This window comes from Lissotriton helveticus, chromosome 4_1 (assembly GCF_964261635.1).
Source record: "Lissotriton helveticus chromosome 4_1, aLisHel1.1, whole genome shotgun sequence".
NCBI lineage: Eukaryota > Metazoa > Chordata > Amphibia > Caudata > Salamandridae > Lissotriton > Lissotriton helveticus.
Genome location: NC_136063.1, coordinates 1,450,013,912 through 1,450,026,567, shown reverse-complemented (window position 1 = coordinate 1,450,026,567; position 12,656 = coordinate 1,450,013,912).

Below are 12,656 nucleotides of genomic sequence, written 5' to 3'. Positions count from 1 at the left end.
TCCTGTGGTCGTCTGACATTTTCACTATTACCCATGTGCTGCTGTGGAATTGTATTATCAGGTGTAAAACCCTGGGGGGAACCCAACCCCCTGAAGCTTACTCCCCAACTTAGTTCTATTCACCCTGTCAAAGGCTGTTTAAAAATCTACAAAACAAGTGAAAAGATTGTTTTTCTGGGTATGGGCTTTCTGCCCAATTATGGTGAGGGCTATGATATTGTCTGACGTACTGCAGTTAGGGCAGAAGCCTGACAGAAGGTTGTTTCTGATTTTTCTACTCATAGCTGTTGATGAGATAATAGATGTTTGGTAAATAATTTCCCCTCTGCATTCAGCAAGTCAATAAGGAGACAGCTGCTTGGCAACTTTTTGGGGTCTCTTTTATATATGGGATATAAGATTGCTCCTTCCCATGAAGGGAGCACCAGGCTCGGGTTAATAACGGAACTAAACATTGGTGTTAGAATCGAGCCCCATTTTTCAGGATTCAACTTCATTAAGGCAGTGAGGAGCCCATTGTGGCAAGAGGCCTGCAAGGATTTACAATTTTTAATTAGTTTCATGGTATCAGTACGACTAATTCTAAATTGGGACCTGTCTTCTTGGTTTACTTGACACTTCTTGTCCTTTTCAAACTTTCAATAGAGCACTGTCAGGTGTTTTATCCATTGATTGTATGTTATATGGAAATCACACCCCACTATAAAGGTTTTGGTGCCTTCACCAACTTTTAGTGACTATTGCGGTGTGCAACTCTGCCTATTTACATTCTTGTTCTTTTTTTTTAAGATGGTGAACTTCAATTCTTTGTTTAGATTTCAGTTATTTCTTATGGCGGGTGTGTTGCCTAACTTCCCTTCAGGCTTGAAAAGCTGCATTACTTCCTTTCTATATATCACGTCTTTAGTAGAGTAATTCCAAGCTCAATAGTACTTTTTGACATGACCTTACTGTTAATTATTCTTGATGTGGTTGCTAGGAAGTTAAAGATTTGAGTCAGTAAAACAGTGAAACACTCAATATCACTTTGCGATCACTCCCATTGGGCATTCATGTTTAGCAGTAAGGTTGTCATAAATGGCCGCACCCAGATCTTATTGTGTAACTGAAATCTCCTTCCTTCCATACTAATCTTTTCCCTTTTCATAATGAAAGGTCATCCTTGCCCAGCAGCACTCCTGTGATATATTCCACTGTTCTGATCCTTAAGAAAATATGTTGTGGGTTGTGATCACTTTCGAATCTTGGTACTATTTTTAAATCCTGTACGGTTTCAAAATCATTATCATATACAATGGTATAATCAATGACCGATTCTTTGCCTGGCATTTTAAAAGTTGACTTAGCTGGTTAGTCATATCGATACCTACCATTTATATGGTGAAACCCATTCCCAGTAGGTTTGAACTAATCAGTCTATCCGTGCTGGAAGATTTGGTAAAAGTGAAGATTGGATCCGGTATCTTTTCAAGCAATGTCTTACCTTCATGCACACAGCTTGTGAAAATGAGCACTATTTGGAAATTTACAACACATTCTACACCACTTATACCTCGTTCATACAGATATAAGTTAGATGTGAAGGAAGTGTGAAGAACGGATTCCGAAATGTTTGTGAATACCTGCAAAAGTACACATGTAGGTTGCAACACACCTGCAGTGAAGTTCTCTGTCGACTACTCCAATAGACCTCTGGAAATGTTCACTTCTAAATGTCTACATGTCAATACGGATCTTATGAGTGTGTAAGTGAGACTTACTCATGTCATTTCCACAAGTATGCATTAAGTCTCCCTGTTTTCCGTTTTTATTGATTTTGACGGATAAATGCAGACAGAAAACCATTTACTTTCTTGTCTGTATTTATTTTTAAATGTGGAGAAAAATGGAAATTGGGTTCCTTATTGAGTGATTCTAAATACTGTCTGTCATGACTGCCAGGCCAATAGCTGTGTAGATTGATAGGTAAGGTGGGTAAAAAAGAAAGGAATTTTAGTAAGAGGCTTAAAAATCAGAATATATGTACAAGGTCGATATGTGTATATTTTCATATAAGTATATCGATTTATCTTCTGCGGGTATTCATATCACTGAAACCTGGCAGAGATTCAAGCATGAGTACATATTGATTGGTTCAATAAATGTGGAAATATATCAGTTTCAGCTTTATTTTGTTCACATAACCAGAAATAGATATGGATAAATATAGATAGAATTTGCAATAAAATAAAAATGGATAAATACAGATGGAAATGTACCCAAAAAAAGAAAAATGCCTTAAAGCCAGGAGCTCTAATTGCAATGCAGTAAGAACTATTTTACATATAAAAAGTACACTGACTCATCACGTTAAACTCATTATATTGTAAATGCATTTTCTAGAAACCTATCTGCAAAAACGTTTGAAGCCTTACTATTCCACTCGTTTTCTTCGGTCCACCAAGGCTAACCTGCTCATAATTTCCAGATTCAAACATGTTCAATGGAAGGACAAGCATTGTCGGTGGTTATGGCCGAAGCTTTCTATTTCCATAAGATCAGCGACTACGCATGTTGCATTTGGTACATTTCTCAAAACGAATGTTTTTTCACTCCTTCAGGCTTGCTTTTCTTCTTTTCTAATCCTGCTAACACTAGCTCGCCTGGTTTCTCGGTAGCCGTGCACTTTACAAATGTCATTTCATTCATTTTCTCGCTTTCATTCAGAAATAAATCAATTTTTATGTTTCTTAACTGAACAGACTTTTTTTACAACATTTTGATCAAAACTCGAATTTTCTTACTTGTGTTCGCAACATACACTTGTTTTGTAAATATTTTGATTGCATTTTCTTCCATTGACAATGAAACATTTGTACATATGGTACATAGCATTATTTAAACGGGTCAGCATGCATCTCAAGTTTTACTGTAAGTCATTTCTATATGTTAACACGGTCACTTCACTTTACAGAAGTGTCGTAGAAAAATATATCACTAGCTCATAATTTGTAATGGCAGACATCAAAACGTGTATTGCTCAAACCTTATTTTAACTCTAGAACTCCCTTTCACTACAAGCATTGGCCTGGCTTTAATGCGCTAAGATGTGCATGCAAAATGCTGTATGCTTACTTTAACTTATTGTCAGACCGATTTGCTATGACAATGCTTGTTTTCTATGTGAATGCTACTCACCAATGAGCTATGGTGTTTCAGCATTTTTCTCGTCGTCGGTAACACTTACAGTTAAAAAAGCTTTTGCGAATCAACGAGCCCCTTTATTTTTAGATTTTACTTGTAGGCCAGCCCTCCACATAGTGTGATCAAATATTTCAGCTATGTTAGCTTATTGACCTACATGTTTAGAAAGAAATCTAGTACATATTTTACTACAAGAATTACAGAATTAATAAATGACTGTGATTTATACAGTTGGATTAACGTAGTAAATATTGTGCCTAAGAACGATGGAGCAGGGTGCAAATACATGTTTTCTACCGCTTTATTGAGTATAACGGTTTTGCAAGTGCTATTGGGACCTCTAGGCACACTTGCTGCTAAAACTATCAAAGATTGAATCAGAACTCAAGGGAGTGCCTGTGTTGACTGTTTTAAGTATGTTAGAGCTATGCAATCGAAATGATATCGGAGTTGATCAATCTTTTCCAGAAATCAGAGGTACCCATTTCACTAAACAAATATAAAATTAGCAAACGCAAGGCACGCACAAGGAAGACAAACAGAAATTAATTTTACAGTTTCCTTGACTTGCTCAATGTGTACTTACTCTACTAGGTAATAGTACCAGTCTGGACAGAGGCACAGAAAGGTGAACTGTAGAGCAAAACTTCACAAATTAAACATTTCTTAAATATAAAGACCCAACTTTCAGGGATAAAATTGGCCCAACAAAGAAATTGTCCGCAATCAACAATTTTGCTACAGCTACCTGAGTAAACACAAGGAGTTGATGGATGGGGCGCTGAAACATTTAAGACACTCACCTACAGTCACAGATCTGGGTTGAATCCATCATCCTTCTTTAGCTCACTTCGCCACACCAGTTCAGACACAGCCATATGAAAATCAGTCTCGACCCTATTCCTCACGGGAACAGTCCAGCCCGAAATGCAAAGCAATGTCCTCCCTAGAACGGAAACAAGCATCCTGGGACCGGTTTCGGGCTAACAGCCCCCATCGGCCAGGCTAGCTTGAATACAGTGGCAAAGTGAGCAAGGGACCCACGTCTGGGCTTATGCTGCCAATTTAAGACAAACAAAGCAAACACAAGGCGATGATAGACGGATCGGTGGAACCTTTCAGACACTCACCACCTGTCACAGATCTTGTTAAATCCATCATCATTCTTTAGCTCACTTCGCGACCCCAGTTTAGACGCAGCCATACGCAAATCAGTCTCAACCCTGTGCCTCATGGGAACAGTCCAGCCCGAAATGCCAAGCAATGTCCTCCCTGGACCGGAAACAAGCATCCTGGGACCGGTTTCGGGCTAATAGCTACCATGGGAAGTGTATGCCTATACGTGGGTCCCGTGCTCACTACACCACTGGATTCAAGCCAGCCTGGCTGATGAAGGGTGATGCCCTGAAACCGGTCCCAGGATGTCTGTTTCCGGTCCAGGGAGGGCCTGGCTTGGCAGTTCAGGCTGGACTGTTCCCACAAGGAACAGGGTCAAGACTGATTTGCATTTGGCTGGGTCCAAAGTGGGGTGGTGTGGTGAGCAAAAGAATGATGGATTAAACCCAGATCCTTGTGACTGTGGGTGAATGTTTGCATTACCCCCTGGTCCCTTATGTCCTCGTCCCATTCATAAATACGTGGAGATAACCATCTCCCGACAGAAAAAAAGATCAGAAGAATGCTGGGACACTAACCCCGCCCCTCCCACCGGGAGTACATAAGGGGTACTTACCCAGCATTCCACCTGTTCTTTTTTTCTGTCTGTCGACAGAATGGTCTGGATGCTGGTGCTGCTCCTGCTCCTGCTGGGCTGGGGTGGCGTACGCTTCTTCTCTTCTCCCCCTGCCCGGCTGCCTGGCTTTGTGATGGTCTACCTCCTGGCCTGCCGGGCTTGCTGGGAGGCTCGGCCGTTCCTGGCTGGAAATCCTGTTTTACCGGCCCTTTGCGACTGGTGCGCTGCCTTCCGGTTGCTTCCGGGTCGCTGTGGGCGTCTTGCTGGGGCCTGGCCGGGTGGAAGACGTCCTGCGCTTGCTGTTGCAGTGGATTTTCGAAGCCAGATGTTGGGGTGGGGGCCTGGGTCCTCTTTGTGTTCTGGCCTCCGCTCTGGGTGAGTCCCGCATAGCGGTGTTTTCCTCTCTCCCTGATGTTGCTCTATGCGCTGTTGCTGGTGTTGGGGCCGCGCTTGGGCAACGTGTGGCTTGCATGTTGATTTCCTTTTTAGGTGGAGTCCTTCCTCATGCTTGCTCATCCGGCGCTGCCACGGTTTCTGTCCCGGCCCGGGTGTTCCCGCCTCTGTGCCTCGCTCTCCTCCTGCCGTGCGGGCTGACTGTTTGCTGGTCTCGCGCTGGTGCTGCCTGTGCTTGGTGCGTTGGTCTGGCCTTAGGGTTCCTATGCTGTCAAACTCGGCATTTTCTTGGCCTCGGAGTGCTCCGGAGTATGATGTGGCGCCCGGTTGGGTTCCCTGTTTTTCAGGTCCCTGGGTGCTAGCGTGGCTGCGGTTCCGCTGTGGGGTGAACGTGTGCGGTTGTTAGGGGGATTGTGGCTCGGTGCGCTGGTCGTTGCTCCTGTTGCCCTTTTCTGTCCTTGCTTTGGCTGGCAGGGGTGGATGTGGCATACCGGCTTGTGCGGTCGGCCTCGGTGCTAGGGTTCCGGGTTTCTACTGCCGCGGGGGCGCTCCGTGTGCGCAGTGCCTGGTGCTCCTGCAGGGGTGCTGTTGTGGTCTCGCGGCTTGTCTGCCGGCCTTGGTGCTGGGTCCCTCGTGTTCGTGCCTCGGGGTCGCCTCCATGTCCTGTGATTCTGGGCGTGTCGCGTACTCTCCCCTTTGCATCTGCGCTCTGATTCCTCCGGGTCTGCTTGGCACTTTGTTCCCCTCCCCTGCGGGGGTTCCTGTGAGTCTTTTCGGCGGGCTGCGTGGGTCTCTGTGTTTCTGTGTGCCTCGTTGAGTGGTACCTCTTCTTTCCGCCATTTGGCGGGCTGGCTTCTGGTTCTGGCCGGGTTGTGCTGCGGAGACCGCCGATAGTTGCGGAGGAGTAATTGGCCCGTTCCCCGTACTCGGAGGTTGCTGGCCATACGGATTTTACACAGAACGCCTTTACACTAGGAGGCTGATGTTTAAATACATTATAGCATGGAAATATGGAAGACCGTTATAACATATTGAAAGAATACTGACCACTTATATTAGACTTGGAGTTTACATTTGAACATCCGTTTCGTTACTTGGCGTGAACTTAAGAAGGCCCACCGTTTTTGTATCTCAACTCACTGAATCTAGCCTTAGCCCTGAAGAAGTCTTTTGGTTACCATACCAGGACGAAACACGTGTTGGCGGCTAGTGTTTGTTCGTTTGAAGAGGATTGAAATAAACCAAGATGAAATGAGGACTAATCATCTGATTTAATTGAATTGATGGACTCTAATACTTGGCTTGAAGCTCAGGATATACCCCTTGTTTTTTCTGTGCTGCGGAGACTCTTGGGGTTGCCGGGCTTTGTTCTTGGGTCCTCGTGGTTGTGTGGCATGGGCTTCTTCCCCTCTTCTGCCCTCTGATTCTCTGTCGCCCTTTCTGGGGGGGGGGGAATACTTTGCTGCCTCCTGTTCGGTCCTGTGCAGTTTAGTGTGCTGTGGTTCCTTGGCTCCTTTTGGGTGTGAGTTTCGTCCTCTTGGGGCACGCTGGGCTGCGTCCTGAGGGCCTGCTCTCCTGCCTTTGCGCCTTGTCGCGTTTGCGTGCTTTTGGCGTGCTTTGCTTCTCCTGCGCCTTTGGTATTAGGGTTTTCCGTCGCTGTGGCTGTGGACGGCCGCTGTTTTTGTTTCCTGTTCTTTGGGCTGCCTTCCTCCCGTTTGGCTGGCTCGTCCCGGCAGGGCTGGGGTCTGTTGTTGGGCTCTGCTCTGCTCGGGTCCTGAGTTCTCCCTCCGTTCTGGGCTCTGCCCTCTTTCTTCTCGGCTCTGGCGTTGCTTTCGTGGCTGCCTTGGGCTGTCGGTCGGGTGGGGGGCCTTGTTCCCTGTGGTGTCCTGGCTCTCCTTCTGGTCTACGGGGCTGTGGCCTTCGTATTCCTTTGGGTGCTCTGTTTCTTTCCCTGTTTTGGGGGGGCGTGTATTTGTGGCTCCCTCTCCTCCTTTTTGCTGCAGTCTTTCTCTGGGTTTCTCGGCCCGGGCCTGGCCTTGGCCTTTCGTGTGTCTCAGGGGTGGTGCTCTGGGCTCCGGTGCCTCTGTGGGTCTCTGCCTGTGGCTTTGCTGGATGGTGGGCCTGTGGCTGCGGTGCAGGGTTGTGGTCTCGGTCTTCCTGCTACTGTTCTGCCTCGTTTTGGTCCTTTTCCGTGTTGCCTTTGCTTGCGCTTCTGTGTCGTTCTTCCTGTCCCACTTGTTGTGCTGCTTTTGGCCCTGTTGGTCTGCTGGCCGGGTCTTTCGGGCTTGGTGTTGGCGTTCTTTGGCTGTGTCCTGGGCCTGGTTGTTGCGATCCTGCCCTCCGTGGCTTTTGCCTGTGTTCTTTCCTCTCTGGCGTTGGCTTCTGTTTTGGGTGAGGTCACCCGATTGGGGTTTCTGGGGGGTTTCCCTGGGCTCCTGGTTCTTGACTGGCGCTGTGGTCCTGGTCTGCCCTACTTTCTGGGTCTGTCGCCCTTGCCGGTGTGCTTGGGTTGCTCTGGTCGTGCTTCTTTGCTCCTCTCTGCTGCGTGGTGTTCTGGACACCTCGTCTGCTCTGGATGCCTTGGTGGTGTTTTGACAGTTCCACTGGCAGCGTGATGTCACGCGGCTCCTTGTCTGTGGACTAAACCATGAGCCTTTGCGACCCTGGCATGTTCTACATACTTGCGGTGTGTGTAGTCTTGGACCACGTATGCAGTGAGGATTTTTGGTTGCCACTCCTCCTACATTTTCCAGCTTTCCCTGCCCTGGTTTTCCTGAGGGGGGGGGGGGTTGCTGGCCCCACCCTTTCTGGTGGTTCTGTCGCTGGGGTTGTGCCTCTGCTGTCCCTGTTCTCCTGTTGTTCAGGGGGGAGCGTTTTTGGGTCACTCCTGGTCTGCTGGCTTGCGGTTGCTTCTGCTTGTCCTTCGACGGTGGCTTCCTGTGGTTGCCTGTTGCCTTGGGCTTCCTCCCTGTTGGCTCCTGTTCTTGGCTGGTGTGGTGTGTTCCTGTCTGCATCTTGGTGCTGGCCGTGCCTGTTTGGTGCTGTCTCCCTCTTGTTTTCCCTGCTTGCCTCCTCTTGGGTTTTGTTGGGGCGACGCCGGGGCTGTTGGCTCTCTGGGCCTGTGCTCTGTTGGGACTTCCCTTCTTTTGCCTTCCCCCGGTTTGGGTTGGTTCTACGGGTTGCTTGTGGCTTCGGCTTTGGCTTCCTGTCTATGTCCTCGGTTGCTGTTTTGTGCCCTGTGGGATTCGTCCCCTGTGCGTGCCCTGCCTTGGGTCATGCCGGGCTTTGGGGTTTGGTTTGCTTTTGCTTTCCTCCCTGGCTTCTGTTGCTTCTGTGGGGTCCTCTGGGGTTGTTGTGTCTCGGTCTCACTGGCCTCTGGGTTTTTGCCCCGGCCCTCTGCATGGGCTGTTTGGGGTCGTTTCTGCCTGGCTTGTCTCTGGTTTGGCTTGGCTATGGTTGTGCTGACTTCCTTCGGGTTCCCTTGCTGTCGTCTTGGGTTCTCCAGGCCCTTGGTCCGTCCGGTTGCGCTCCTTCTTTCTGTTCGGGGTGTGCCTTCTTCGGGCTGTTGCTTCCTGCTCCTGTTTCCTCCGATTTGGCTTGAGTTGTGTTTTGGGGTTCCTTCGGTTCCCTTTTCCTCTTTTTTTTCCGGGTCTCTTTGTCCTGGTTGGTTGCCCTTGTTGGTTCTTGCTGCTTGGGTTGTGTTTTGGGGTTCCTTCGGTTCCCTTTTCCTCTTTTTTTTCCGGGTCTCTTTGTCCTGGTTGGTTGCCCTTGTTGGTTCTTGCTGCTTGGGTTTCCTGGAGGTGCTGGTTCCCTTTGGTGCCTTGTTTCCTCGTCTTTCGGGGCCTGGTGGCTTGGCTTCCTGGGGTTTGCTCTTCGTTCCCTGGTGCCTGGGTTTCCCTCTTTCCCTGTCCGTGGGCTCTGTCTTGCCTTCCGGGTTGGGTGCTGGTAGGCTTCCGCCTGCTGCTGGCCCTTTTTTTCTTGTGGCCTGCTGCTCTTTTGTCCGGTTCCGGGGGTTTTTCCTCTGTTCTCTCTGGGGTCGGGTCATTTTCTTCCCTTCTCTTCGGGTTTGGTCCTGCCTTTGGTGGGCTTCTCGGACCTTTGGTTTCCCGGGGTCGGCTTGGTGGGACTTTGTGTTCCTCTGGCCCGCTTGTCCCCTGCCTGTTTTCTTTCTTACCGGGGTCTGGTTTTGCCTGGTGTGGGGTCTCTGTGCCTGGGTGTGGCTCCTTTTGCCCCGTTCTGGCTTGCTGGGTTGCTGGCCTGGTGGCTCTTGGCCTTTCGCTTTGGTTGGCCTCCTCTCTGTTGTTCTCCTCTGGCTTCTGTTGGCTTCGGTGTCTGTGCTCTCCCCTTCGCTGGTTGGCTGTAGGGTTTTCCTGCAGTGGGCTGGTTGTCCTCTGTGGTTGCCGGTCTGGTCGTCTGGCTGTACTCCCGTGGTTTTGTTGGGTGTGCGCTGGTCTGGTGGGGGTCCCTCTTCTCGGGGGCTCTACCTAGGGTTTCGCCTGTTCTGCCTTTTGCTTCTGGCGGTTGTTGCCTTGGTGTGGTTTCCTGGGTTGGCTTCTGTTTGGTTTGGGAAGGCCGGCTTTTTCTGCATTGGTATTCTCCACGTATTTATGAATGGGACGAGGACATAAGGGACCAGGGGGTAATGCTCTATTACTTACCGGTAATCTTCATTACTCCTGGTCCCGTTGTCCTCGTCCCATTCATACGCCCCGCCCTCCCTCCCGGGCGGCTGGCCTTCCTGTTGGGGGCTTGGTTGTTCAGGTGGAATACCGGGTAAGTACCCCTTATGTACTCCCGGTGGGAGGGGCAGGGTTAGTGTCCCAGCATTCTTCTGATCTTTTTTTCTGTCGGGAGATGGTTATCGGTAAGTAATAGAGCATTGTCCAGCATTCCGTCCATCAATTGTTTCTTTTGCATGTCGCCCTAAGTGGGAAGGGTATGCCCAGACGTGGTTCCCGTGCTCAGTACACCACTGGATTCAAGCTAACCTGGCTGATACAGGGTGATGCCCTGAAATCGGTCCCAGGATGCCAGTTTCCGGTCCAGGGAGGACCTGGCTTGGCAGTTTGAGCTGGACTGTTCCCACAAGAAACAGGTCAAGACTGATTTGTATATGGCTGGGTCCAAACTGGGGTGGTGTGGTGAACAAAAGAATGATGAATTAAACCCGGATCCTTGTGACTGGGGGTGAATGTTTGCATTGTCCAGCATTCCGTCCATCAATTGTTTCTTTTGCAAATGTCACCCTAAGTGGGAAGGGATGCCCAGACGTGGGTCCTGTGCTCACTACACCACTGAATTCAAACTAGCCTGGCTGAAGAAGGATGATGCCCTGAAACTGGTCCCAGGATGCCCGTTTTCTGGTCCAGGGAGGACCTGGCTTGGCAGTGCGGGCTGGACTATTCCCACAAGGAACAGGGCCAAGACTGATTTGCATATGGCTGGGTCCAAACTGGGGTGGTGCGGAGAACAACAGACTGATGGATTAAACCCAGATCCTTGTCCCTGGGGGTGAATGTTTGCATTCTCCAGCATTCAGTCCATCAATTGTTTCTTTTGCATATGTTGCCCTAAGTGGGAAGGGTATGCCTGGATGTGGGTCCCATACTCACTACACCACTGGATTCAAGCTAGCCTGGCTGATGAAGGGTGATGCCCTGAAACCGGTCCCAGGATGCTTGTTTCTGGTCCAGGGATGACCTGGCTTGGCAGTTCGGGCTGGACTGTTCCCACAAGGAACAGGGTCCAAACTGGGGTGGTGTGGTAAGCAAAAGAATGATGAAATAAACCCGGATCCTTGTGGCTGGGGGTGAATGTTTGCATTGTCCAGGATTTCATCCATCAATTGTTTCTTTTGCATACAGCTGCCTGAGTAGCACAGCGCTCATCAGCTACATGTCCCTAGCATGACCATCTCCGCCTTGTATCAAGAACTGACTGCATGGCTATAAAACCTCCCCTGTTACAACAGTATACCCAGATTTGATATTATTTCATTTTATGTATTGCGCTACTAAACACTGGTAGGTAGCATGAGAGTGTTAGGCATCAGATATACTACGGTTAGGGAGAATATTGAAGACAAACAGGTAACAAAACAAGCCAGAAGCTATGTAAACTCACTATGGATAAGAAATACTTAGGTAGAGATAATAGACTGGACTTGACCATGGGTTGGCATGTACTGAGTTGGGCTCCAGGCTCAGGGGAGATAGGCTCATGAAGGCTAATTGCAGGGTGGCCTGAATAAGTGAAATTTAAAGACCTAAATTCATCTACACCACTTTCGTCTAGCATAATCTCAAATAACATTTTTATGACTTAAAAGTTTGCTTTTCGTCAAGCGTTGTAGTCAGCACACTTACCATTTAGGTACTCCAAGGATCCCCTGAGTATTTAAAAAGACAGGCTCTTGGCCCATAAGCATTATTCTTTGATAGGAGGCTAATCTTCTTACCTCACTAGAACATTCATGCATAAATGAAAAAAAAATTCTATGATACTCTTTCTGGCTGCCATCGGCGCTGTTAAGATCCAATGTATCTGGGGACTCGACATACCATGTGATGTGGAGAAATTGTGCCCTAGTCCTATCACTGCCAATCAAAGCACTCTTAATACTACCAATCTTCTCAGAATTTCCCAAATTCCCTGCCAGCACTTCAATAGACTTATACAATACCATACAATATAGACATCTTGCGCTGTGTGTCAAACCCAATAATGTTATCCGAGCTAGAGTTCATTGCAAGAAGTAGAGCAGTCAGTTTGTAGTGTGCTACTTTAAGACTCACCTCTGTAGCGCATTTCACGACCTTTTATGATTTGACACCATTGGTGGTGTGTGAACTTCCAATTCAATCTTGACGTTATTGCAGAAGAGCCCCAAGTACATCTGTGTTATCAGAATATTGTAACAGTAATTGTGACAGTAATACTTTTTATATCTCCTATCTGTCGAGAACATTGCACACATATAGTCCCCTGGAAACCCTGATCACCTACACAAGGGCACTGGCTGAGCAATAGTTTAGTTGCAAACAGTTCCAGTTAGGTTTATGTTCCAGATAATGTATAATCTGCTAGTATTTAAAGGTAATACATTTTTTTCACAATTTGAGCTGTTTGATTGCTCTGCTTTCAGGCAGGCCAGTCCAATACTTTGCCTCACATTTGACTATGCTATTGTTTCATAGCGAGGCCTCTACATCAAGCATCTAGAGTAGTTTGATAGCCTGATCCCCTACTCCCTTATTCAGATTTAGAATCAGATGTCAATGTGTTGTAATATTGCTTCTACACAACAGTGGCAATCCTTTTTTGTGAGTTGATTCATTCTTTAACTTGG